Source organism: Manis javanica, chromosome 1, assembly GCF_040802235.1.
Source record: "Manis javanica isolate MJ-LG chromosome 1, MJ_LKY, whole genome shotgun sequence".
NCBI classification, from domain to species: Eukaryota; Metazoa; Chordata; class Mammalia; order Pholidota; family Manidae; genus Manis; species Manis javanica.
The window spans coordinates 125,195,169-125,221,811 of NC_133156.1; the positions used below are offsets into that span (position 1 = coordinate 125,195,169).

The window sequence follows — 26,643 nt, forward strand, 5'->3', positions numbered from 1 at the left end:
CTTTGCCCACAGTGCAGTCACAGGGGGCAGGGTGGTCCAGCCATCACACTGGAGAGCAAGGACCACAGACCTGGAGGAGGACGACGTAAGGCCCACTGCTGACGCACATTCCATCTTCTCCAGACCTCCCCAGGGAGGCCACATTCTTAATGGTCAAGTGACAGAGCTGTTGATTTTAAAAATTCTTAGAATATTCTGTTCAATACCCCAGTGGGTTTTTCTTGCACGGAAAACAATGTATGTGTGTTGTGCCTTGGACTGTGAGGCCTCCTACAAGTGAGTGGGAAGATTGTCATGACTCTAGGCTCCGAAGCAGTTTCTTGGAGCCTGACAGTTTCCTTCAGGTCCTGTGCCCACTGACTCCTTCTTCCTTTCCCATGGAAGAATCCTGGTGACACCACCAAGTCTCAATTGATTCTGATTCTCCATTCTTTCCAATAAATCTTAGCTTCTGAATGGAAGATTGACTATTATCATATAGCGAATCTGCAGTGCCTTTTTCAATGAAGTTTTAAAAGAGTAGCAGTGTTACTTAACAATTACTTCTTGAACATGTAAGAAGCTTACCAATAAACCCATCCTTATTTGAATGCAACTGGCTGCTTGAGATTATTTAGGGAGTTTGGATTCAGGACCAGATGAAAGATGATGAGGACTGCCAAGAGGGGATGTCTGCAGGTCTAGGCAGAAGAAAAGAGCTACCAGATTCAGACATTTCACTGCAGATTATGAAGGGAGAGGTGGCCTGGATGTAATCAGCTCTGTCCCTCAGTGGGACCAGCTACTTCAGCCCACCTGGACAGGCTGCAGGCATGTGTATTTTCAAAATGCTCCTCTGCTATTTCATCTGCTATATCATCTCCCCTCCACCCTCAGCAAAGCCCAACTGCAAATCCCTGTGGTAAAAAGAAAGAGAGATGAAAGTAATTCTGGGATAGTAAGACTGTGGATTGACCAAGCCGGACCCCAGGTAAAGAGTGAAAGGGCTGCTAAGGAAGATGTGAACAGGTCCTCTCTGTTCACCACAGCCTCACGGTGATTAGGTTGCCTTCTGATAGTCCTCTGTGGAGCCAAGAGATAGAGACAGTGCTTTGCGGAGCAATGCTCCTGTTTTTCCCCACAGCACAGGGTTCCTCAGAGATGGTGCCCTGGAGCTGTAGCCATAATTTTCTTTTAGCATTCACAACCAATCCAATCCTGCTAGCACATAAGGACCCCAGAGATGGTGCTACTGTCAATGAAAAAGAAGAATTGAGGTTATGCCTACTTGCCCTGCAGAACAGAGCACAGTGTAATGCAGCCATCATGCATTTATTCCCTACACTGGGGGCATGAAAATAGGAATAGTGCCAGCATGTACATACTTTTGTCTTCTGCTAGCTCTCCCCTTGCCCTCTCTCACCCAACCTTCCTGCTCCAGGGCAGTCTAGGCAGTAACCAGCTAACACTCTGTCCCTCCTCCCCTGTGCAGCTAAGGTGAGTCCAAGCATATGGGTAGGTGCCTCAGTTTGCTAGGACTGCCGTAACAAACGCGGCGCACTGGGTGGCTTAAACAACAGGAACTTTTCTTTACAGATCTAGAAGCTAGAAATCTACTATCAAGGTGTGGGACCATTGAGTTCCTGATGAGGGCTCTCTTCCAGATGTAGATGGCTACCTTCTCACCGTGTGCTCTCCTGGCCTTTCCCCAAGCATAAGCAATGATGGGAGAGAGAGAGTTAGTTCTCTGTTTTCTCTTCTTATAGGAACTAGTCCTCTGGCATCAGCATCCCACCCTTATGACCTCATTTAATCTTCATTAATTCCTTAGAGACCCCATCTCCAAATATAGCTACACTTGGTAATAGGATTTCAACATAGGAATTTGGCAGGAGGACACAAATATTCAGCCCTTAACAGTAGGATATGACCAAAAAGTGGGGGGGAATGTGGGGATGAAGAACAGCATTAGAGAAAATGAGAAGGTGGGAAAAATGTTTATGTGAGGGCGTGTGTCTGTGTGTCTGTGAGTGCATGTGAGGGCGTTAATTATTTCCAAACAAATACTTATTTTGCACCTGCTCTGGGCCAGGCACTGTCACAGGCATGCAGGCTGCCCTCATGGCGTTATTTCTAGCAGGCAAAGACACACATAAAGATAATAAATCACTTGTTTAGTGAATGTTATCAGGTGTGCAAAAGTGATGCATACTATGGAAATAGGAAGAAAATAAACAGGAGATAGAGGTCAGGAGTAGAAATGGAGAGGGGAGAGATTAGGAAGTGTAATTAGGGTGGTCAGCATAGGCCTCACTGAAAAGAAGAAAACTAAGCAAGCACTTGAGGGAGTTAGTGAAGCAGATAAGTTGGGGAAAGCAACAGAGGGAATATAAAACCAAGCCAATGAGAAAGAGAATTTGTGACATTCAAGAAATAATGAAGATGGCAGTGCAGCCGGAGGGGTGCGAGTGAGGGTGGGAGCTGCAGGAAAGGTCAGAGTGGGCCTCAAAGGCCACTGTAAGGATTTTGACAGTTACTCTGTGAGAATTGGAAGCCAATACAGGGTTTGAACAAAAAAGTGACAAGATTTGACTTTTTGAACTTTCACTCTAGCTGATGTGTAAGGTTAGGGACTGGGAGGCCATTAAATGTTAACTGCAATAAACCAGACAGGATGTGATGGTGGTTCAGACCAGGGCAGTAGCAAGGCAAGTAGGAGCAGTGGTCTGATCCCAGATACGTGTGGACAGCAGAACCAAGAAAACCTACTGACAGATGATGAAAGAACAACAGGAGTCAAGAATGAGTGTAAGATGTTTACGTGTTATACCAGGTCACTTCGCTGTAGTCAGAGCCTTTCTGCCTTCTCTGCCCCGCTTCACCTCTGTTACTTTGTAGGTGAGAAATGCAGGACTCAGTGACCTCTTTATGTTAAAGGATTTAGAACTAAAATTGTTTGTTTGTAACACATAGCAGAACTTCATTTTACACTGGTTTGGTGTTATCTGTATTATTAAATATGAACATTTCTTGATTACTCTTAGAAAAATTGTAACTCAACTCCCCCTGTATTTTTCTCCCAAGCAGTTACCAACATCTAATATGCTATATGTTTTATTGTCTGTATCCCCCACCAGAATTTAAGCAGCAATCTTTCTCAGTTTGTTCATTACTGAAGCTCTGTCTAGAAAAGTACCTGTACATGGTATGTATTCAGCAAATATATTTTAAATGAATGCATGTGTACATGAATGTGTGGAGGAAAGGAGAGAAGGGATGAGGGAGAGGAGAGAGAAAAGGAAATTAAATGATGAAGTTTCTTTAGGAGCACACATTGCACAGTGCCCTTCACTAAGAACACAAGAAATTCAAACTCTCCAGCTTTTTAAGCCTATGTATATATCCATACACATGTACACAAACAAAATAGTAGAATGAAAATTAAAAAGGAATAGAAAGTAAATTAAATGAAAGAACTGTTAGTTTTTAAAAGCTAAATTCAACTTTTGAATTAATTTCCCACAAATGATATTGAGTCTGGGCACACTTTATTTATTCCAGAAGATTTGAAATCCTACCAATTTGCACTGGGTGGGAGAAGGAAGCTGTGGTAGGAGTTGGAGACGCTGTGGTATAGATTTTTTTAATGACACCATTCTTCCAAAGAATGCTGAACTGTATCAGCAGCATTTAGTGACTCAATTCTAAGACCCCTCATAGAAGGAAACGTGCTATGGGCTTCTGTATGAACTAAAGAGTAGCTGAAATTTCAGGTCACAGGGTCATAACTTGGAAAGCTGGCCTTTGCAACCCCCCGGCCCCATTAATCAAATTGCAGTATAGCCAGCAGGCATGGCAGTGATTTTCTGTGACACTGTCTGTTGTAACTCTTCCTGGGTTTGTAAAGGGGTTGAATTGTTTGAAGACCTACCCTTGGAAACAATAAGTGAATATTTTCAATTAAGCCATGTGTAACACATGTATTTCAGCTGGCAGTCAACAAAGTATGTTTCATGTATCTTGCCCCTGGAGCTCCCTTCCCCATGTCATAGGTAAATCACTTAAACTCTTGAGTCTTCCCACGGTTCCCGTCCTGGGGAGCTTCCTTTTGCCACTCCAGACCCATTCTTCTCCCTCCTCCTTCCTTTCCTCCTTCTTCCCCTCTGTTTCTGGGAAGTCACTTGCCTGCAACAAGGACCCCCTGGGCTTCTGGCTTCTCACTATCAGCCAACATGAGACACTGGCAGGAGAGGGGGGGTAGTGGAAAGTAAGCCCTGAGCCTTATTTTCCCCTGCTCCCTTCCTACCAGGTCTCAGCAAATGTGCTGCCTTCCCTAGGCAAGCCATGGTTCGCTCTGGAGGCCCCTCCAGGTCCCAGACTCAGCCCTCTTTCCCCTGCTCCTTCAGGCCTAGAGATGGTAACATGTCAACAGCCCCAAATAATGCACTATTTGTTGATCTCCTTGAACTCAGCCTTTACTTTGTAAATAGTCCCTTTATTAAATTCTACTCATCACCTAGTTGAATATGCCCTTTGTTTCCTGCTAGAATCCAACAATACACACACTTAACAAGTAAGGGGAAGAACAAGATTCGCACCCAGACCTGTTAACCCTGAGTCCAAATAGTTGAGGCCTTCAGATGATGAAACTACATGCCTCCTAGAGGACACCTGATTACCCCCTTTCTTTTTTAACAATACCAAATGCCTCTCTCACTTTGAATCCCATTTATTTAACCTCTCCACCGACGTTTATTGAGACACTCTGTGGTAGACTCTTTGCTGGGTGCTGGAAACACAAAGATGAATAAGGCACAGTCCCTCTTCTCAATTTGCTCAGATTACATGGAGGTAAATGTTGCATATTTGGATCCTGGAAGCCAATCTGAGATGGAAATCAGCGTGCAGGATCTCCTGTGTGAAGGAGCTCTTGGAATCAACACCCACGGCAAGTCAGGAAGGAGAGAAGTGGAGCTGCAGAGAGTTCCGGGGCTCAAGTGAGCTTCTGGCTTGAACCCACCTGGCTGTAAGGGCTGTGTCTTTCCACCTCTGTGTTGATTACTCTTTGGAGGCTGACCACTCTGGAAAGGGGGCATGTCTTGGCTCAGAGGACTCTTTTCAACAAAGGCAACCCCCACAGAGAGCTACAACTGAGGGTTGTCTCCAGTGTCACTCCCAGCATTTAAAGGAATGTGTTCATTCCTGCAGGGAGGTCAGTGTCTCTCATGGTAGAGATAGATAAGCATACAAAGATGTCATGAGGTCAGCCATGGAGACATGCACAGAGTATTATGGGTGCTCAGAAATGGAACCCAATCCAGTCTTGCAAGTCTTAAAGAAACTTCCTAAACAAGATGATGCTTAATTTGAATCTTAAAGGCCAAAGAAGACATTAGCCAAAGGAGACTGGCTAATGCAAGCATGAAGGGCACTGTGGGTGTTATGGACAAAGGTAGAACCCAAATGTGACATGGTGCCTCTAGAAGAAGGGTTGCCAGAACACAAACTTTGAAGCTGCAAAGGCAAAAAATTAAGCTGTAAAAGCAAGCAAGGCCATGTTAGGGAGGCTTTGAATGCTCTGTCAAAGGACTGGGACTGTAAACCACAGTGAGGAGAGTTCCTGTGGAGGGAGAGGAGGTCCTCTCCAGGACATTGCCTTCCTTCAGAAGGTTTGCAGTAGGCAGGAAGACTCTAGTTACTGTGAGTCTCAAGTTCTCCTCAGTCTGGTCCATGTTTATTTATGATCACATGCAGCCTTTTCCCTTTGCTTACCTCTTTTTTTCTCTACTTTGAAGGATGTCCTCATTGATAAAGTATCTGCCCAGTGGAAGGCTGTTCACTAAATATCCCCTTTCCAGAGGCAGATCTAGTTCAGCCCTCAGTGGGTGGATGCAGGCTGAGGCACAAATACAGTCTAGTGGAAGCTTAGAGGAATTGATCATTCTGGAGGAACCACAATTCCATTCTGTTCAATGCCACGGTCGTTCATCAGTCCCACCTGAGATGCCCAGAAGGAAAGGATTCCTGATTCTTTTGCCTTTGCTCTTCCACCACTAGCCACACCCAACAAATCATAGTCTCCTCTACATGAAGCCAAACTGGAGTAAGACAATTTCACCAGCTTTGAGCAATCAGAAGGATGTTAGGATCCAACGCAGTAACAACTGTCAAACACAAAAAGCTCTCTGGAAGAACCAGGTGTGCAGGCACAGTCCTGTGCTCTGACAAATTCAGTCACAGCCACTAAGAACACAGCTGAACATGTCCATGCCTGACATGAATTTTGTTCCTTGATAAACATTCCTGTCGTGTCAGGTTGGCCTGTGAAAAGAGCATTGCTCTAGACAACCATGTCTTCTCATGAGTCTATTCAGATGACAGCTTAGAAATAGTAAGAGCAGTTGACTATGGCCTTTAGTTCTGGCTAACAGGCTTGATTTTATTACACTATATAGACTTTATTTGTCAAAACATGATTTTTCCTAAGTTAGAGGCTCCAGGTTCAGGGTCTTGATTTAGACTGAGGTAGGGCAAGGATATAGGATAAGCATCATGATTAACTTTTCTTGCTTCTATTAAAAAATGCTGAGATATAAACAAGAATAGGAGAGATTCTATCTTAAGGCTAAGATTCTATTTTAAAAAGCAGAGAGTTGAGAAGTAAGATTTTTGACATATTCTTTGGTTATGAGACAATAACTTACTCTATCTTAAGGCAGGGCAAGCAGTTTTAACTGACAATGTCTCCACTGCTCGAGGGTAATTACTATCTTGGAGAAAAACAGAATCAATAAATCTCTTGTCTTAAGTTTATCTTACAGAGTTATCTAGAAGACTGACCATAGTGTCCTTCACTAGAGAGAGTCATCATGATGTTAGGTAGGCAAATAGATATGAATGGGGTGGAGAGAGAGTTAAAGCCAGTAAATCCCACTATAAGGGACACTGAATTAACCAGTTGAAACTAGAGAGCCAGAAAAGACCCAGAGTTAATGAGTTAATCAGTTAAAGCTCAAAAGGCCAGGAGCAACATGGCCTGGAATGTTTGAATATTCCCCAGATAAAGAAAAGTATCTGAGCACAGCCCATGTCAATTAGATCATGCAATTGTAAGATTTACTTTAGCCTGCTAAAAGGCCAGGCTATAAACAACATAATAAAGAGGAAGTAAGATTCTTAACAAACTCTTTAGCAAACGGACAATGACTCAGCCCACCTTGGAGGCAGGGCAAGCGGTCTTGATTGATAGGCTTCCAGACCAGAAAGCTGCTATCCTGGGAGAGAATCAGAGTGGTCAACTTCTTGTGTTAAGCTAATTCTGCAGAATTACCAGGAGAACTGATAAGAAACTTAATGTCTCATCAAAGATAAACATCTTGAGACCACCTAACAAGTCCACACCCCCAGCCCTTTGTCGCACTCTTGAAAAATCCTTAAAAGGGGGAACCCCCAGTCCTTCAGTGCGCCTCTCTCTCTCTAAGGTGGCCCACACCACCCTTCCTCTGAGTGTGCACTTTCTCTCTTTAAATGAAACTTGAACCTCTCAGGGCGCTCCTCTCTGAGGACACTTGCACTTCCTAAGTGTTGAACCGTTTTGCCGTAGACTTTTTCCCAACCTTTCAGGGCACCTCTCCTCCATGAGGTTGCCTGTACTTTTCTCTCTTTAAGTAACTTTAAATAAAACTTTTACTCTGCCTCACTTCTGTGTCTCTGCCCTTCAATTCTTTGTTGCATTGAGGAAAAAAACCAAGGAAAATAAACAATGCCCTCCTAACAATAAGAGTACAAGTCAAGCTTATCCTCAACTACCACCCCTGTCCTGCTCTTTGCCCCTTCTTGAAAGCCTTAAAAAGACAAGAGTACCCAACTTTTCAGCACTCCCCCTCTCTGAGGACACCCACACTTTCCTTTTTTTAAGTGTGTACTTTTAAATAGAGCTTTCTCACATTCTGTCCCTTTGTTATTTCATTCTATTTCCAAGTCTTCACTCTGTCTCCACTTTACTCCTGATAAATAGGGAAGGGCTGCTGGGAGCTCAAATTTGGGCCTGCAAGTTCTCATTGCCTGGGTGACCCGGACAGAACTGCAGCTGCAGGAGCCTGCCTGAAAATCCTCCTTCTTTGGGAAATTCTCAGAACATAATCTCACTCCATCCCATGCTCCGTGGCTCCTCCAAATCCTATGGTGGTAGGGGCTAGTCCCTACACCATGCAGATCCAAACAGACGCAGGACACCAGGTGACCCTGGCTTTAAGAGTTGGCAAGGGAATCTGCTCTAAGCCAAGAACTTTCCCTCTTTCTCTCTGTACTGTCCTGTTCTCAGCTGCCTGCAAGGCAGCTCCCATTCCCTGCTGCTCTTGCTTTAATGAATTCCTTCCTTACCTACACTCCTCTGACCTGTTGGAGAATACTTTCTCATTCAGAGTCAAGAACCCTTCCCCATCCAAGCTGAAGTTTCATAGAGTGTGCAAAAATAAACCTCCCCAGACACAGCTGCCCAGCAACAAGACTATTAAAGCATAAAACATGACACAGTGAAAAAATGTACACCTGGATCCTTCCATTTTTCTGAGACATGCCCTTGGCCTCTCCTCATTGGCCAATGAAATTTAAAGATAAAATTCCATGTAGAACATTTTGCTCTTTCTCAGGGAGTGAAATGAGAATACTGCCAGGAAAGGAAAGCAGCTTTGGCCAGGGAGGAGTTGTGAGGGTCAGAGTTGAGAACAACCTTAATTTGTCTGAGCTGTTGCTATAGATTTCAAATATATAACCATGCAATGTTTTTGGCTGATTTCCCAGGGGCATATATGCTCCAAATTCCTAGCTCATCTATCAAGAGCTGTAAGTTGTTTAATATTGCTTAAGACACTTTGGGTGTTGCCAACACAGTCTTCCCTTCAGGGAACGTTTTTCCCCTTGAATGTTTTCATCTTGGCTTGTTTGAGGCAAAGGCCTTAAAAACACACGAAGTGCTTTTCTCTGGGTATCACCACACCCTGACTGCTCCTTCTTACACCTCCTAACATATAGAAACAGTCTTTTTACTCATTCTTTCTTTCACTAAGCCTTTAAGGATTATAGTTGTTCCAAATACTAAATTTAGAGGATTTACGCAAGTGGGAGAGATCAACAAGTCAACACAAAAACCATAATCCAGGGTGATTATTGCTAAGAGATTAAGAACAAAGTACTTTTGGAATATTTTTCAACAATCCTGTCCTCACCAAATTATGAGCTCATCTCAGTGATTTTTGCCTTCTTAGACTCTTCACTGTGCCCCCAATATAAATATCTCTCCTTTAGCTCAGTCCTTTCCAGAAGAGAGCATTATTCTCTCTTCTTTCTAATAGATGGGTCTAGAATGTTTTACAGAAAGTGATTAACTCTTTATTCTGTCAGTCTCTATATCACAAAATCATTGGGAGATTTTTGGACCTCTTCTCCAAGGTCCCATGTCATTCCAAATATTAGCTAAGAAGCACACGGGCTTTTGTGCCATTTAATTCATTTAAGAGAGACCTTCCTCTGAAGAATTTTATGCAGAATACTGAGGATGTGAATTCAGTCATTGGCTTCCTAAGCAGAGGGTTCTATCAAAACAGGAAGGAGTGGCAGCTAAATGTTCTTCCAGTTAAATCATCTGACAGCATAAACACAGAAAGTCCACTTCCTTATCAATGCATTTATCTCCAGGGCCTCTGACAGATAAAAGAGGTGATCTCACATTGTTGATCTGGATGGGTAACTATTCCACTTGAGCTCTCTTGCAACCAGGCATTCTTTGGAATATGTTAGAGGAAGGAAAAGCAATGCCAATTCTTCAAAACAATTATGGAGAAACTGCCAATGGAACTGGCATCTCTTTATAAAAGGCTGGCTTCAAAAGGTCCAGAGATTAATGGACTTAGGGCAGGAATGGCCTCTTTTACCTTGACATCATGAAACTACTACTGCTTGCACTTTCCTCTGTCAAACAAAGGGACTCAAAGCTCTCACTGAGTTCACAGCCCTATTCCCATCACTGAAAGCCCTCTGCATTTAAATGTCAATGCCTCTGTAAAGGGACCTCAGCCCTGTGGAACCAGGAAGGGGGAAAGCAAACAGATGCTTATCTGCAGGGCCAGAGGAACAAACTGCTCCTGGTCTGAACCTGAGGCTGCAGCTGAGCCAGGCACCGCGAGGATACTGTCTGGCAGCAGGCCATCATGCGGCCCTCTGTGGAGGCCCGAAGCCCTGAAAGAGTTCATTCACTCCACATGGGTGAGCAATTTCCTCCCAAGTGGCTACTCACCAATGGCAGACCCAATTACAGAGAAGATTGATGGGTCTGCCTGGCATGCTGAATCTACCTTAGTTCATTTTTTCTCTTAAAAAAAAAGTCTTCACACACAAGAACTAAAACTCTGGGACAAATCTCATCTCAAATAATGGGATAATTTCTTTAAATGGAGGAAAAAAGGAAACAGAGGAAAGCCACAAGAAATATTGCAGAGAGTGACTCAGGAAGCACTGGCTTGCACACCTCCCTCCTACACACACACACACACACACACACACACACACACACACACACACACACACACACACACACACACACCAGAAAGGCAATAATTCTCAGGGCCAAGAGTTGAAGACACTTTCTTACCAGTGTGGGAAAAGCCATAAGCTCTGCCCACGGGAATGCCCCGGGCTCTGCATGCATTCTCTCCCTTTCTGGCTGGATTCCTACAGCCTGGGCCTGATGCTCAGGAGATGAGTTTGCCTTTGTCCCATTTTATCTAGGATAACTTCTTGGTAAAGTTGTAAGTGAGCTTCAAGCCCTCTTGAGTTTCACCTACAGGCATTTTTCTGTAGGTTTTCACAGTCAGCTACATAATTTACAGGGCCCTATACAAAATGCAAATGCAGGCCCCTGTCCACAAAAGCAGGAAACTAAGGTTTTCCTTTGTTTTGTGGTTTCTCTCTCAGCCTGTCAAGGTATTTTTTTTATTTGCTATTTAATACTGCACTCCCTTCAGGGCAACTGGGAACTTCAGGGCAAGTAGAGACACTCACAGGTATCCAGGGCAGCGCCCTGCAATGCTTGAACCCAACCCTTTCTCCACCCACAGCCATGCCCCCACCGGAGAAGACAGCAGCTGTAACTGAGCAGTCTCAGAGACTGGGAGGCCAAGAACCCAGCCAACAGAGGTGCGCACATAAACCACAGCTCCAAAGCCGCTGTGCACGCTCCATTGTCCCATCAGACTCCACTTTCCAAGCACAAATTCAAAGATAAAATTATTAAGAATTCCAAGATGACAATCACAGAGCATCACATCCCTTTCTGAGTGTGGGACCTGGGCAAGTGCACTGGTGGCCCGCTCATGAAGCCAGCCTACTATTTCTCTTACAGGAAGTTTGGATATGAAAGCAAAAATTACAAGAGTTCCCCAAACACACAGATTTAGATCAACAGCACACGTGCATTTCTGTGTGTGTAACCAGATCTTCCTGTATCGTTTTCTTAAACTAGTTGCTCAGATGAAGGATTACTGAGACAAAGGCATAAACATTGTTGGGGCTCCTGATGCACATTGAGAAATTACATGGATAAAGGGCATGGTGACTTCCAGTGCCACTGGCAAATCCCAACAGGACAGGTTGTCTATATCCACTTAGGCACTGGGGGGTACTGTGTGCTAGTAAACAGTTCTGTTCATTTACTACAAGGGAAAAAATTAAGTTAGCTTAATTTCCTTTTCATTGGGTTAAAATTCTTATTTTATGTACTTTTTGTATGTCCAAAATATTTTTCAATTTTTTTAAACCATCAAATTGCTTTAGAATTAAAGCATGCTGTTTAGTGATGTCATGCAGCAGACACTCTTTGAAAATGTCACCCTTCCTGTTGATCTTAATAGGCAGCCTGTGTCCAGTAGAAAAGGAGGAAAAGAGAAAAAGAAAAGGAAATAGGAAATTAAACTTCAGTGGGAAAGTTATCTTACCTTAAAGTCATCATCGTCAAATGTGGCAGCTGGATCTGTCACTTGTCATCATGATAGGACAAGCACATCTGGTCCCACAGCATAAGTTATCAGTGTTCATCCTAAACCCTTTACCACATGCTGCTTTTACTGTGGTAATTTTTATGTATGTTTTATTCTCCATCCTTCCTCCCTCAAACAAATCATAAACCTCTTGGGTTTTGTGCAGCTTTGCATGATTCCACAATGCTTAGCACAGTGATCGATGCATAGTCATCACCAGTCTCTCTGGAAGTTTCAGGAAATTCAAACAGCTTATGCATGCTGAGGTCCCTCATCTTATCTCCTCACCCGCATGTGTAGCAATTAGTTTTATAAGCCCCAGGTAGACTCATATGGTAACCATGAGTTAGCAGATAAGCAGGCAAATCCAGAAACACTCGTTTTGTATGTATGTGTGTGTACACGATTATGCATACAGACACGCGCACACAAGTCAATGGCACTCTGTGAAACTGCAGTACTGACCCTAGTCAGAGCACACAATGGTTCTATTTCTACCTAAATGATATTCTAATTAATATCTACATTAATAACATGTAGGATGTATTGAGAGAATAGTTTTAACTCAGCGAATGAAACTATATATATAGTAAACGTTTTTAATATACACTAAAAGTTTACAAATATTATGATGAAGCTATCAAAAAAATGAAGTTAAACATATCTATATACAAATATTTTAAAACTTAATATTTCCCTTTTTCTTAAACCAGGTTGAAACCAATAATAAATATAGACAACTTAATACAAAACATTCTACAAATGGAGAAATATATTTTTGAAGGACATATTTTAAAATATTTCTAAAGAAGATAAACCAGACAATGCAGTTGCTAGTTACAAATGTCCTGGCCAGTAAGAAACTCCACATATAGATAAAAATACAGATATAGATATAGATAGATATAGATATAGATATAGATATAGATATAGATATAGATGTAGATGTAGATATAGGTGTATGTATAGATAGAGATAGAGATCTACATATAGATACAGATGATATAGATAGATACAGATATAGATATAGAGATAGAGATAGAGATAGAGATATAGGTATAAATAGAGATAAAGATATAGATGTAGATATGGATATAGATATAGATATAGATATAGATATAGATAGATATAGGTATAGATATATAGATGTATATATGCACAGAGGTATTACAGAGAATTCAAAAGATCATCGTCTCTGTGTTCTCTGGGAAGAGGAAGCACTGTGTGAAAACACTAACGTAAAAATAATTTATCAAGCAGTTACCACATAAAAGGTATTCTGGATCACTTAATTCTCACAACAATCCTAAGGAAATAGAGACTTTTATTTATCTGCAGTTTTGTCGAGGAGGGAACTGACACTCAGGGAGATGAAGTAAGCCAGGACATGAACCCAAGCAACAAAGTCCAGCTTTAGCTTCTGCATTTGTCTGCCTCCCATGGTGCTGTTAGTGGATCACTAACCTTAAAGCTTGGACCAGGCCACCAGCTGCTTCTTGCTTAGGAAGTGGGTTTGTAGGATTGCCAGATTTAGCAGATTAAAAATATGGTAAATGGTATGCCCAGTTAAATTTGAATTTCAGATAAACAATGAATCATTTTTAGTATAAGTATGTCCTATAATACGCTTATACTAAAAAATGATTCATTGTTTATCTGAAGTTCAATTTTAACTGGGTTTCCTATAGCTTTATCTGGCAGTCCTACTGGCTTGCCATATCCCAGTACCTCTGAATGACCAACACAGTTTCTGAAATGACAGCAATGTGGTTTTTTTGAGAAAAATAGAAGAGTAATTCTAGGTTGAAGTTGGCATGAGAGACAAGGAGAGACCCTGTTTCCATAGAAAAAATCTGCTTAATCGCAGCCAAAATGGAAACCTCTCCTATAGATTGGGCCAAACAGCCCCACTGAACCCCACCTCTCCTAGGCCCTGTAAACCTTATCAATATTTACAGAATAAGGGCCTTCTGGCCCTCTCACATTGTAAATAATATTTCACTGAGTTCTAAAGGTCAAGTGAGGTTATGTATATAAACATTTACTGTAAATGCTGTTTTGGGACATGTGAAATTAAGTTACATCATTTTCTTCTAAGAACCAAGAATAAATGCTGTTAATCTGAACCACTTTCAGTGAACATATAAAACAGGAAGCCTAATATTTAAACAGATTAAGATAAAAACTAATATACTTGAAAGTATATATTTTTTTAAAAGATTTATACTTTGAAAGCAGCTGTAAAAATCACTTAACATCTGTTCAGGCAGTTACATGCAAGTAAAAATAGCCCTTTTTATTCTTTATTTCCATTATTATTCAGTGTCAACTATTTTTAAATGATACATCTAAAGCAAGTAACATTATTAAAGATCATCTTTTTTTCATCCTTCTTCCTTCTAGCTGAAAAGCTACCAAAAAACATTTACATAGAATGAAGATTTCATAAAAACTGCTAGTAGCAAAGAGTAATATGGGAAGAGGAAGAGTAAATATATATACAGGATAAGAATTAAACAGTGATGTTTGAGTGAATATTTTTATTTACCAACATTTTTCAGATATTCACTCAAGTCTCATTTTTTAGGAAAATCTTGACTTTTTTTTTTTTTTCAGAAACCTTCTCTGTCCCACAAATGGGAATTTCAATTCCTTTCTGTTAAGACAGAAACAATTGTCTTTAAAAAAAGAAAACACTTCTGAAGAGAAGTTAATTGAACAGAAGTCTCAGATATTCAAGTTGGATTGATCAGCTGAAGCAACTTGCTTCCCCAGATTCTGTAAACTGGCAGCCAGTCCTCAGTCTGACTAGGGTCAGAGCACCTGAAATATAATCTACTACTAGAAACTTCTGAGTTTGAAGAAACTCTAGGGAGTTTGAAGGTAAATGATAGAGATACAGAGCAGGGAGAAAATGTTGAAGCTGGGGCGAACTGAATGTATTCCTGTGGCTTCAAGGAGCAGGCAGCTGAGGAGATGGAGTTGGAAGGAAAAGAACGTAGACCTTGCAAGGCAGAAAAATCTGAATTTTTGTCTTCCCTCCACTACTCATTTACTGTGTGACACCGTGCAAATCATTCAATCCCTCTGAGCCTCCATTTTCCCATCTTCAAAATGAAGACAGGAATATTGTGAGGAGGAAATGAGGTAATTCATCAAAAATGCACTTATTTAAAGTAAATAAATAATTGTTATAAGCAATGTTCTTACAGTATTTATAAGGAAGTAGAGCCTAAAGGTGCTCACAAAAGGGGATTCAGGAATGGGGGATATCATAGGCATAATTCAAGAGCTTTATTTGGTGGAGTTCATTTGGGCACAGAAAGAGAAACTGGGAATAGAAGCATAGATATAGAGTCCAGAAAAAGAAGTACAGTTCCAGAAAATTCTGATGTTTACTGGGACACAGACCTGGAAATTATTGTAAAGACTTCCACTGTGTGTGCAATCACAGCTTACGTCATTGTACTTGCAATGGGTCCTACAAAGTCACTTAGCATGCAACAGCCACCTCATTAGTGCTATACCTGAGTCTGTTGAGTAGAGACAACCCAGGTTGGGAGCAATGACTCAGGAGAGTGTAAAAGGAAGGTCATGGGTTTAGAAGAGAAATCCATGACTGGATATGATACAGGCAGGTTTCCCAAGTGTCATCCAAACCAGATAGGTGCATTCTGCCTGGATGATTTCAGGTTTTGCAATAGTTCCAAATTGGGAACAGTTGGCAGACAGTCAAAGAGGAAATTAAATCAAATCAAATCAAATTATGAGTTCAGTCTCATCTCTATCCTCCTCTGCCCTGCAGGCAGGAATGTGGGATGAATGAGGTACCAGTACCACATCTCCCAAATTCTAGTCGATGCCTAAAAGATCCTGAGTGACTTTATTGAAATCTCCTCCCCACTTGGCTTAGAGTAAAAGAGAATCTTTCTCTGCCCCAATCCCACGATGGGGCTTATCCCCACCATGGCAGGAATGTTCTCCAGAGTTGTGCTCTTATTGACCTTGTCAATCTCCTCATTAATTCATAGCCTTGTATTTTAAATATAACCTCTCATATGAACTAATAAAGGCAGACCTGGATCACTCACTTTGCAAACCCTATGTAAACCATCTGATAACCTCACTCTGATATGTGGGTGCTGGTATCGTTTTATCCTTGATTTTTCTGGGCCTCTAGGAAAACCACGACATTAAGAAAAGTCTCAGTAAGCATCACATTGCACTGTTATGTTGATAGAAAAATCTAAGTGAATGTGCACAAAACTAATACAGTGATTTTCAGGAAAGTGGAGGTGATTATAAGGGCCTTTAACATTCTACATTTCAAGTCCAAAGTTGTACATGCATTTCTCACTTTTGCAATAACGAAAGAATCATTAATATGAATGTCTCCAGGACCCCAAATGATGTTCACAGGGAATGTTGAATTGAATATGAAATCCAAGAAGAAAGCAGACTCTGGCTTCAATGCGTGGTGAAGCTGCAGGCTCGGAAGATGACATCAGCTCAATGGCCCCTCTCCCTCCAAAAGCTGGCTTCGCCTGCCTCTGAGTTGGTTTTATTCCCAGGTAGACTATCTCCATGTGGAAGCAAATGTGCCCCCTAAAAAGTTCCAAGTTAACCTAGTTCCTTGGGGCTCACAAAGGCGGATATAGGGAGAGTTTCTCCTTCTTAGAGTTCATATTGATCTCACCCGCCTCAAGGGGTCTCAGTGACCTTCCTGGGACCTCTGGACCAATTGCTGTGTCCAGGGAGTGGAGCACTTTGGCCAGTCTGAGTTAAGCGGCTACCAAGTGGCAGGTCAGATAAGATCCACCTGTCAACCCCACCTAATACATACGTTGGTGTAGGATGTAAGGCAGAGAAAAAAAAAAGGAAAGAAGGCAGAAAGAAAGGAATAGAAGGAGTGGGGAAGGGAGGGAGGGAGGGAGGAAGGAAAAAAGTAAAAGACTCTTAAGTCAGAGATGAAGCTTCGATAAGGAACATTATTGACTGCCTACTACATGCATGGTACTGATGATCCTGGGGAATCCAGAATTTAACATTAAAAGTTTTAGCTATAAGAGACTTTAAATATCCAAGATATGATGGCATATAATCAATTCTCTGGTGATAATGTTCCCTACATCAGTGGTTCCCACACTTGAGTGACTTGAGTGTACATCAGAAGTACTTGGAGGACTTGCTAGAACACAGATTGCTGGCCCAGTAAGTCTGGGTGGGGCCCAAGGATGGACATTTCTAGCAAGTTCTCAGGGGCTGCTGATACTGTGAGGACCATACCTGAAGAACCACTGTCCCACGTCAAAGGGTTTCATGAAGACAAATTAGATAAAATAGGTGAAGTGGCTGCTACTTTTCTATATCTCTGGTTCAGCAAGAGTGGTATAACCTTATTGGATGAACAAGTCAGTTCAACTTAGACATCTCAATTGGTGCTGTTCTTGAGTTTAGCAGAACCATAAAACCTATTAATGTATTCTTCACAATTATCAAGGATTTGGTGTTCAAAGAAGTATAATCAAGAGTAAACCCTGGAGGAGAGTGAAATTCAATGCCAGATGCTGGTTCTCTGACTGAAGCAGAAGCCTGAAGCAAATGGCCCGTCCTGACCTCTCTCCACTGCTGCTCCATCCTGTGAAAAATAATGCAAAGCCTGGCCAAGTCAAGGACACCCTCAGAAGGAAGCCAGCAGAACGGACAGACGCAACACCAAGAGCTTTCAACTCAAGACGCTTTCATTTGTGAACAGCGTGTTCTTTCTCTGGTTCACGCAGTGTTTCTGACAGAAGTGAGGTTCTTCTCTGGCGTCCAAGAAAGATTTATGACTGAAAAAGAACAGATTTTACATGGCAGTGGGTGCGTGCAAAGTTTGTTCTCTTTCATAGCAGGCCCAATTGCTCTTTACTTTGTAGACGCTAATATTAGACTCAGTTAATCATCGCACATTCCTTTTATTAGGTGAGGAGCTGCATTCTTGAAACCACTCTCAGGAAAACAATCCTTCACTTCCAGACCACCCTGAGTTGTAGACTTGGGGTTTCAGCAGCAGCAGTATTGCTGGGCTGTTAGGCAGACATCTGGGTAGCCCAGAGACATCTGTTCTTCAGCCTCAACCCTTTGCGAGTGCTTCAGGAACTTCCTCTTTTCTTGTTCACTTGGCCCCAAGTTGTTCCTTTTATAAACATCCAGAAGGCGTTAGCACCACCAGATATCTGACTTTATGGCCTCTTTCCCTATGGGCAAATTGGCTGTCCTGAGGGCAAGCCTGCTGGAGAAGGATGTGTTCTATCTACTTCATCTGAGGGCCCTAATTCAGACAAGTTAGATCCATCTGAGTTTTGTGCAAAGTGTGAAATAGTTAGACCATCTTAGTTTGTTAGTTCTCAGTGAATATGGCTTGATTTTAATAGTCTTTTCTTAGTTAATTATTAGCAAATTAGTAGCAATTTGCCATATAAACATTGTAGTTAGATGTTGAGCCAACCCCAGATGCTTCTTTAACCCCTTTCGTACCTGAAGTGTAGCACTGCACTAATAGTACTGTGAAATCTCATCACCACTTTCAACTCTGCTTTAGAATTAAACTATCCCAAGTTCCAATCAGGACCTCAAGGCCTGGTTGCCCAGACACTCCATTCTTTTCCATTCCAGCCATGGTCATCTGCAGAACTCCCAGCAGTGAGATGGGAATCCCAGAGCAGAAAGGGGAGGCTAGGGGGAGACTTGGGGTGATGGCAGTGGAGGAAGTCCAGGGCTCCAGGGAACATGGGCTAGCAGTCATCCATGTGTCTGTGGTAGTCCCAGGCCTTGCTTAGTGGCAGTGGTGGTGGGAATGGGGAATGAGCAAATAGGAGGAGGAGAAGGTGGCTCCTCATAGAAGCTGTGTGCCTGCGGGAAGACAGGCTTCTGGCACATCAATTAGAAACTTAAATGCTTGAAACCAATATGCTTGAAAATAATTGATTCCCTTAAATCTTTTGGCATCTACTTCTCTGCCCACCATTATCAGGGTCCATTATCAGACCTCACCCACTAATTATTTACTGAGTACCTCCTCTGTGCCAAGACCAGCCCCATGTATCCACTATTAGTTTGCACAACTAGCAAAGCATTCGCAATGTATCAGAAATAAACTCACTTGCCTCAGTCTTCTCCACATATCACCTCTGGGGCCCCTCCTTCTCTCCATATTTGCTTTCTTTTACCTCTCTCGGATTCACTCAGTCTCACGGGCTCTCCTGGGGGCCTTGTGGGTACTGCTCATTCTAGAGCCCCACCTGTGGTCATATCCCAAGCCCCAGTAGACAAGACTCACTTCACCCCCAGCCCAGTCGCAGGACCAGGAAGCAGACTGACTTCCTGACGTCGGTCCTGGCTGCAGCCTGACCGTGAAAAACAGAGAAGCGAAGCCCTGCCTGCTTCTACCTGTGCTCGCTTTCCTAGGCTTTAGTAGGACTTGCTGCTTTTTCTCTCATTTCCCTCCTTCTATTTCCCCCCACTTTCCTTTCCCTTCTCCTTCATTCATTCTTCCTTCCTTCCTTCCAACCTTTATCTGTGAAACTCTTGCACCCTGCTCAGCAGTATGGAGAATTGGGATAGATGTTAAGTACACACATGCCCAACACAGAGGTTAAACGCATATAAGAGGCTTCAAATGATGCAAACAGGAATTCAGAATTACATTCCCAAGAGAATTCCACTTGGGAAGGACTCCTGGCCAGCATTCATGGTGGGCTGTAGCCTCCTATACTTCGTTTACATTTCACAGCTTTTCCTGAATTTTCTTCAACTGTCTCCCAGACATACTCCTCTGGTCCACAAACTGTTCCCAGTGGAACGTGTATCATATCTGATAAAACTCCTGTACCTTTGTGAAAATATGAGACAGACCATTCACTTTGAGGCAAACCCCTCTATAGACAAGATCGCACTTGCCATTTCTCAGTCGGTGTTGTCAGCAGCATTCCCGTCCCTCCTCCTGAAAATCATGGTGTCTGCATCTCCCTAGAGCTGTGGTTCCTGGGACTCTGCTTGCCACTTCTGATCTCATTGCTTCTTCACAGACACGTATTTAACAACGAACAAGTCTTTTCAAATTACAAAGGGCCGAATGTGAGAGAAAGGCTAATAACATTTGATATTCTCAGTCTTTTCCTTTTAAGTAAAAAATAGATCATACTAAATTTTGGATAACAGATCAGACTTAGAGGTGACTTCTTCTGGTATATTGTAGTTTATATTACATTTAGGGGCTAATGTAATGAGGAATCTCAAGGAAGGAGCTTCAAGGCTATGTTCTGAAGCTCTTGACATACTAGATCATTAAGGTGATTACTTGCTCCTGTGGGTCTGAAGGCTCTGAGAAGTCAGGGATGCTCATTGGCTCACTGCTTCCTGGAATTTCACTTTTAAAACGATCACATTGTAATTAGAGGCAACCTGATCCAGAAAGACCACCTGAGACAGGGAACCTCATCTGTCAGAGAGGCCTGAGCTCTGCCTTGCCCTCCCCTGGATTACGGAGAGCCCACACAGGCAAGCTCCTCCTTCGCTAAGCCGCCTGGGATAAACAGCCTCTCTCCTGGGAGTCTAGCCAAGGAAAAGAATATTTTGTTAATCATTACTCATTATCAATCTGGCCAAAGAATAATGGGGTTTGGTTGGGCTGGGTTTTTCCATCTGGGTGGCACAGACTGCGCAAATTTCATCACATAAACAATCAGTTTACAATTCTGGGTGGTTTCCCGAGGGCAGAAACTCTCACGGTTGTCTGCCTGAATCTCCACCAAGATCTTGTTCCCCTTACACCTAATAGACTTGGCATTTTCAGTCACCCTCTTGCATGAAATGGAATTCTCCATACAGCTCTTCAGAGCTCAGGAGGCATCTTTGGGAAAAAAAAAAATATTTCTACAGTTTATCATTTTCACATGCTTTTATCTAAAATGGGATAATCATTGAAAACACTTCTGTGCTTTCTTCTGCTCCCACCACCTGGTCTACCTTTTCTTCCTCAAGATTAGTTATTTAAACAGTGGCCTTATTTGATTTAAACAAGCCATGTTGGTTCTTCTGCCCTCAACAAATGGAAAAGTGTAGTAGGAAATCCACATTTACGCTTGTGGCTTGTGGATGGCAGACAGGCATTACCAGTAACTCTGACCCTCAAGGGCACTTAGAAACACTGAGTCAAGTTTTTGCCCCTTATGATGGTCCCTGGGGAAATCTGAGGTAAAAATCATCTGCTTCGGTAGGCAGGAAACAATTGTTAGTATTTCATTTTGTTTTATTTCCTGTGAGGACTTAGAAAAACTGAGAGACTTCCACTCCTCTGGTATGGGACATAAAACAAAACCAAAATATTCTGCTCAAAACCCACCACAATGCAAGCTGAACAATGCAAGCCAAGATCTTTCCAGTTCTAAGAAAAAGCCAATTCATTCAGGCAAAATCAAATTACATTTTTCTACAAGGGAAATTTGAAGCAGTGTTTTTCAAACTTTTGATTTTACAACCCATAGCAATAAATATATTTTACATCCTTTACATACACATATATACTTACTTGAAATATGTTGTGTGAAATACAATTTACCCTTACTACATGCTATGAACTCTGATATCTTCATCTCTTCTATTCCATTCTATTCAATTCTATTTCACTCTTTTTAAAATGCTAGCTGTGACCCACAATATTGATTTCCTAATCCACAACCCACAGTGTGAAAAAAACTCTTAGGCATGGGGGTAAAGGAATTAATCCTCATCACAAGTCCTCTAAATCCTCCCACTTCTACTGGAAATGCTCAAAATTTCCCACTGAGGAGATCATTGCTTTGGCTAGAAATGTTTTCTCTTATTAAAATGTAAATGAACCCTGAATGGATAGGAGATTAAACCTGGCCTATCATTTACACCTTTATGATTCTAAGTATTACATTACATCCCATCACGTCCTCCCATCCCATCACAACAGAAAAAGGAGGTCAGACTGGATAGGTAAGGGGTGGGAGTGAGAAAACGAATGTGCCAGACGGACTGGATAAAGGGCGTTTTCTGGGGAGGTAGGGGCATGTTGGTGACCCTAGGCCTTTGCCCTCTCCCGGATGAAGGTGAAAAGAGTCCAGGCTGAAGGCAACCCTCACACACCTGGAGATCCCTGGCTGCTCTCTGCTCCAGCACCTAGTGGGGCAGGGAGGGCACTTACAGCACAAAAATGGGAGAAACAGAACCAGTGCACTACAGGGCCTGCAGTGGGGCATCCATCAGGCAGGTGAACCACCCAGGAACAGGAGGCCCCACCTCTCTCCCCTCACTACACTCTTTCTACCTCTGGGAATGTTCTTCTCATTCTTCCCCACCTTGCTCACCTTTTCCAATAACAAGTGTCCAACTCTGCCAGCCTGTTGTCTTTGAGCCCCAGGGACACTTTCTGCCAATCTCACTCCTTTGTCCTTCCAGAGCAACTTGTGCACACGTCCATCAGAGCACCACACACAGAGCATCACCACTGATCGACTGCCGTTATTAGACTGTCAGTCCCTGAGGGCCTGTGGTCATCTCTAGTGCCCAGCAGTGACCGCACCCCCTCACTCTGTCATATACTCTTACATTCATTTAACAAATATGAATCTAGCACTCACACATTGGGCCAAGTGCAGGGCAGTGCTATGCCAGCTGCTCTTGCAGAGCTTTTGTTATCTTGTCTACTAATGAGTGAATATTTGCCGAATGGATGAGGGATGGAGTGAATAAGTGAACCCTATATGCCACATATGTTATTCACTGCTTCATCATACATGCCCATGCATCCCAGGACAGCTTTGATAGCAAGGAAGTCCTTATACTGAATCAGTATGTTGCCCTGAAGCTTCTTCTATGTATTAGTCCATAAGAGTAGGAGCAGCTGACAGCATTGACATCTGCTGTGTCCCCGGACGTTCTTCTCTCCAGTCTCAATATATTCAAGATAGCTACATTAGCAATAACATGAAACAGTTTGAATTGCCCCACCAGCCTATTGCTTCCTCAAGTCACCCTCCATTTGGTCTGTAATCTCCTCCACACACAACCCCATAATGAAACCCCCATCTCCAGGTGTGCCTCCTGCTGCCCCAACCTCCACATCCACAAACCTGCCTCCCGCCAGAGCAGCAACTCCGAAAACCACACTCTCTTACTGACTTAATATTAACAACAGTGAATACACACTTTTACTTGAACTGTATGGGGTTATTTACCAAGCAACTCCCTTTACTTCTTGAAATTTTGGATTGGCCCTGTTCCTTCCCCATCCACATAGGCACATTTAAATGGCTATTTTGAGAATTGACCTTTTTTTCACATGATTCTGTTTCCCTGGCTACAGGAGAACCCTAACCAGTTTCCCCATCAGAAGACTTCCACAGAATTTTCTGAGCCTCTCTCAAGCCCTGTAACAAAAGTCAGAAGAGGTAAGACTCACAACCATTTAAGGGTCATAATCCTGCCTAGTACGGAAGGATGGTCTGTAATGAGAGAGACGAGAGCCCAAAGGAGAAAATGCCTCCCAAAGAGAACCTGTTTGAGAATGGAGGGCCCCAGGGCTTTGGCACCCCTTGCTCCTTTTACCCCTGAAGCCCAGCAGCCTCTCTTTCTTCCCTTGGTCTGGCTGCTCTTGGATTCTGAGAGCCCATAAATTCCCTTTTTGCCCTTTTGCCTAATTCCAGTTGAATTTCTGTAAGTTGCAACCAAAAAATTCCTGACTAATACAACCTCTAATTTTTTTCTTCCTGTGCTTCTGTGCCATTCCTAAACCAAATATTCCCATCCTGCACTTACATGTTTTTGAACTCAAAGGCAGGATCTTACATTTACTGCTGTTGAACATCATCCTATTTTATTTGATTCCTAATTCTAGTGCAGTTGGTCACAGATCTATACGCACTACTGTCGGCTAATAAAATATGGCTTTTGTGCACTTCCAGTGACAGAACTACTCACCCTCATAAGGCCGTGCTGGGTAGCAAAAAAAAAAAATTAATTATCCTGTAACGGGGTCTTACCCAAAAATGACTTTGAAGCTCAAAGAAACAGAGTCATTCTTTTGAATGAATTTTCAATCCTTTGGAGCACTCCAGCCCCTCTACTGTCAAGATGTTGACTGGCTGAAGGAGAGAATCATGAGACATGATGACAACGGAAAAGGGGCCCCACATCCTCTGGTGCTCGCTGGTCTGAACTGGAAAGCGACCTGTCCAGTCTCATCCCCGAGGTGTCGATGGCCCCGACCCAGCCCGGCTCACCAAGCTGGCATCCGCAGCCGGGGCAGAGGCACATGCTCTTGCCAAATAAGAACAAACCCAGACTTAGTAAAGAGAGACTTTAATCAAAATGGTCATTGCAAAAGGAGGAAGGGCTATTACAGTAGGAGGAGGGGCTGTTACAATGGGGAGGGCATAGTGACTATAAGGTCTGCAGGTTTCTCAAGCGCTCAGCAGAAAGAGTTTTTCTTTTACAGAGGGGAGTAAACGAGGCTAAAAAGACCTGGGTATGGGGAAGTGGGATGAAAGGATGGTGTGACAGAACAGAAGACTAGAGAATATTTTATCTTAAGGCCAGCCTGTTCTTAGGAGGTATTGTTTCCTGGCTTAGGCTGACCCTGGGCCAAAATTCAGAGACCTAGGGGAAAGAGACCTAACTCTAAAATTTGACAAACAAGCATTTTGTTCCAGTTGTTCAGCAGACACAAGTAGTTCAGCTAATCATTTATGAGGAAAAAATGGGCATTTGGAGGATGTGTGTCTAGCCTTGTCATAGGTAACCCACATGGCATGGGAGAATCCTACCTAGGTCAAGTGGGGGAGGGCAATTCTTTGCAGTGAGCAATTTTCTGAAACACAAAAAGATGGATCACAGGGCCCAGGTAAGGTCCAGGTCACTGGGAACCTTCATTTTCACTCCCAGCCCTGTCAGCATCTCCACGTGCCCTCCCCAGGGCATGTGAGTTTCTGGGCTCCGAGAATGGCACAAACAGGAGGACGGAAGTGGTGCCTCAGATCCATGTATCCAGCTACCTCTCTGTCAGTGACACACCACATTGGAAAGCATGGCTGCCCAGCCATGTGGGGGCCAATTCCAGAAGTTTGCAGTTACCTCAAGCCACCCCTAAGGAAACTGACAATCACCCCAACCTGACTGTCTTTCCATAAACCTATCTGGATATTTCTCCAGCCCTTGAATTTCTGGCCTTGATCAAGGTCCCTAAGAGCCCTAACATCTGACCTCCACATCCTACCCTTTCCTTTCTCCTCCCCACAGTCATCTGAAATGCAAGGGGTGAGCTTCTTTCCTTCCTTAATTGCAGAGGTATCTAAGTTCCCTCTGCCCTACCACTTATATTAAAACTCAGTGATCAGAAATGTTACTGGGAGCTAAAGAAGTTTAGGAAACCCAGTCTCTCTCACCACAGCCTGCCTTCTGCTGTATGGCTAGTCTACAGACTCACAGCTTCCATTTTGGAATTTATAAATTCAGCCCTGCCTTTGGCCTTGCATTCCTGCTGCAAAAATCTCAGCTTTCCCCACAGTGAATGGGTACCTCTGGCAGAATAGGAGGTCACATGCAAGGAAATTCAAATATAAAAATCACTCTATAAGTCAAAAATATTCTCCCTTTAACTAGCATGAAAATAAAAATGGAAGCTAATTGTGTTATCCAAATTATTTGCTAACACTCTGATCTCATTCACTCATAAATTTGAAAAACCTATCTTTTGTAAGTCATTGATAAAAAGGATAAAATTATTGAATGAGAGAACAGAGCTAGGAGACAACACTAAGAACATGCTTGCAAACTGATCAAATACTGCTTGCCTGGCATTCACTCCTCTGTTAGCCCAAGTAAATTACTTGTTTGGGGCTGTTGTGGAAAGACCCTAAGGCGCCCCCGAGTGATCTCATCTCCCTGTATTCATCCACTTGTACCATCTCCTTGCCTTGAGTTGGGTGCTCCTTGTGAGTTGCTGCTAACCAGTAGAATATGGCAGTGGTGATGCGATGTCTGTCCTTGATTACCTAAAGTTGATTACATTAAGACTTTATCTTGCTGGTTTTGAAGAATTAAGTTGGCATGTTAGAAGGCCCACATGTCAAGGGGGTGAGGATGGCCTCTAGGAGCTGAGATCAACCATAAGGAAGTTAGGGTCCTCAGTCTCATAGCTACAAGGAAATAAATTCTTCCAACAACCTGAGAGTTTGACTACTTCTCCAGTCGCGCCTCTGGATGAGGACACAGCCTGGCTGATGCTTTGATTATTGCAGCTGGAACTCAGAGAATCCAGCTAAGCCTTGATCAGATTCCTGACCCACAGAAATAGTAAGATATATATATAATGTGATAGATAGATAGAGATAGAAATAGAGAGAGAGAGAGAGAGAGAGAGAGAGATGATAGATAGATAGATAGATGATAGATAGAGATAGATAGATAGATAGATAGATAGATAGATAGATATAGATAGATAGATAGATAGGTAGATAGATAGATAGATGATAGATGATAGATAGATAGATAGATTAGATGGATAGATAGATATAGATAGGTAGATAGATGATAGACAGATAGATATAGATAGATAGATGATAGA

The 26,643-nt window shown here is 42.7% G+C and overlaps 1 long non-coding RNA gene across 2 annotated transcripts in view; it reads left to right on the plus strand.

The window, feature by feature from the left end:
* The window catches only part of LOC118969175 (uncharacterized), a 465,723-nt gene extending 439,401 nt beyond the window's left edge, over positions 1–26,322 (plus strand). For both annotated transcript variants that reach the window (XR_012130315.1, XR_005057088.2), the window contains one exon: positions 23,386–26,322. This is a non-coding gene — a long non-coding RNA (uncharacterized lncRNA). The remainder of the gene's footprint in view (positions 1–23,385) is intronic.
* Positions 26,323–26,643: the final 321 nt, after the last annotated feature.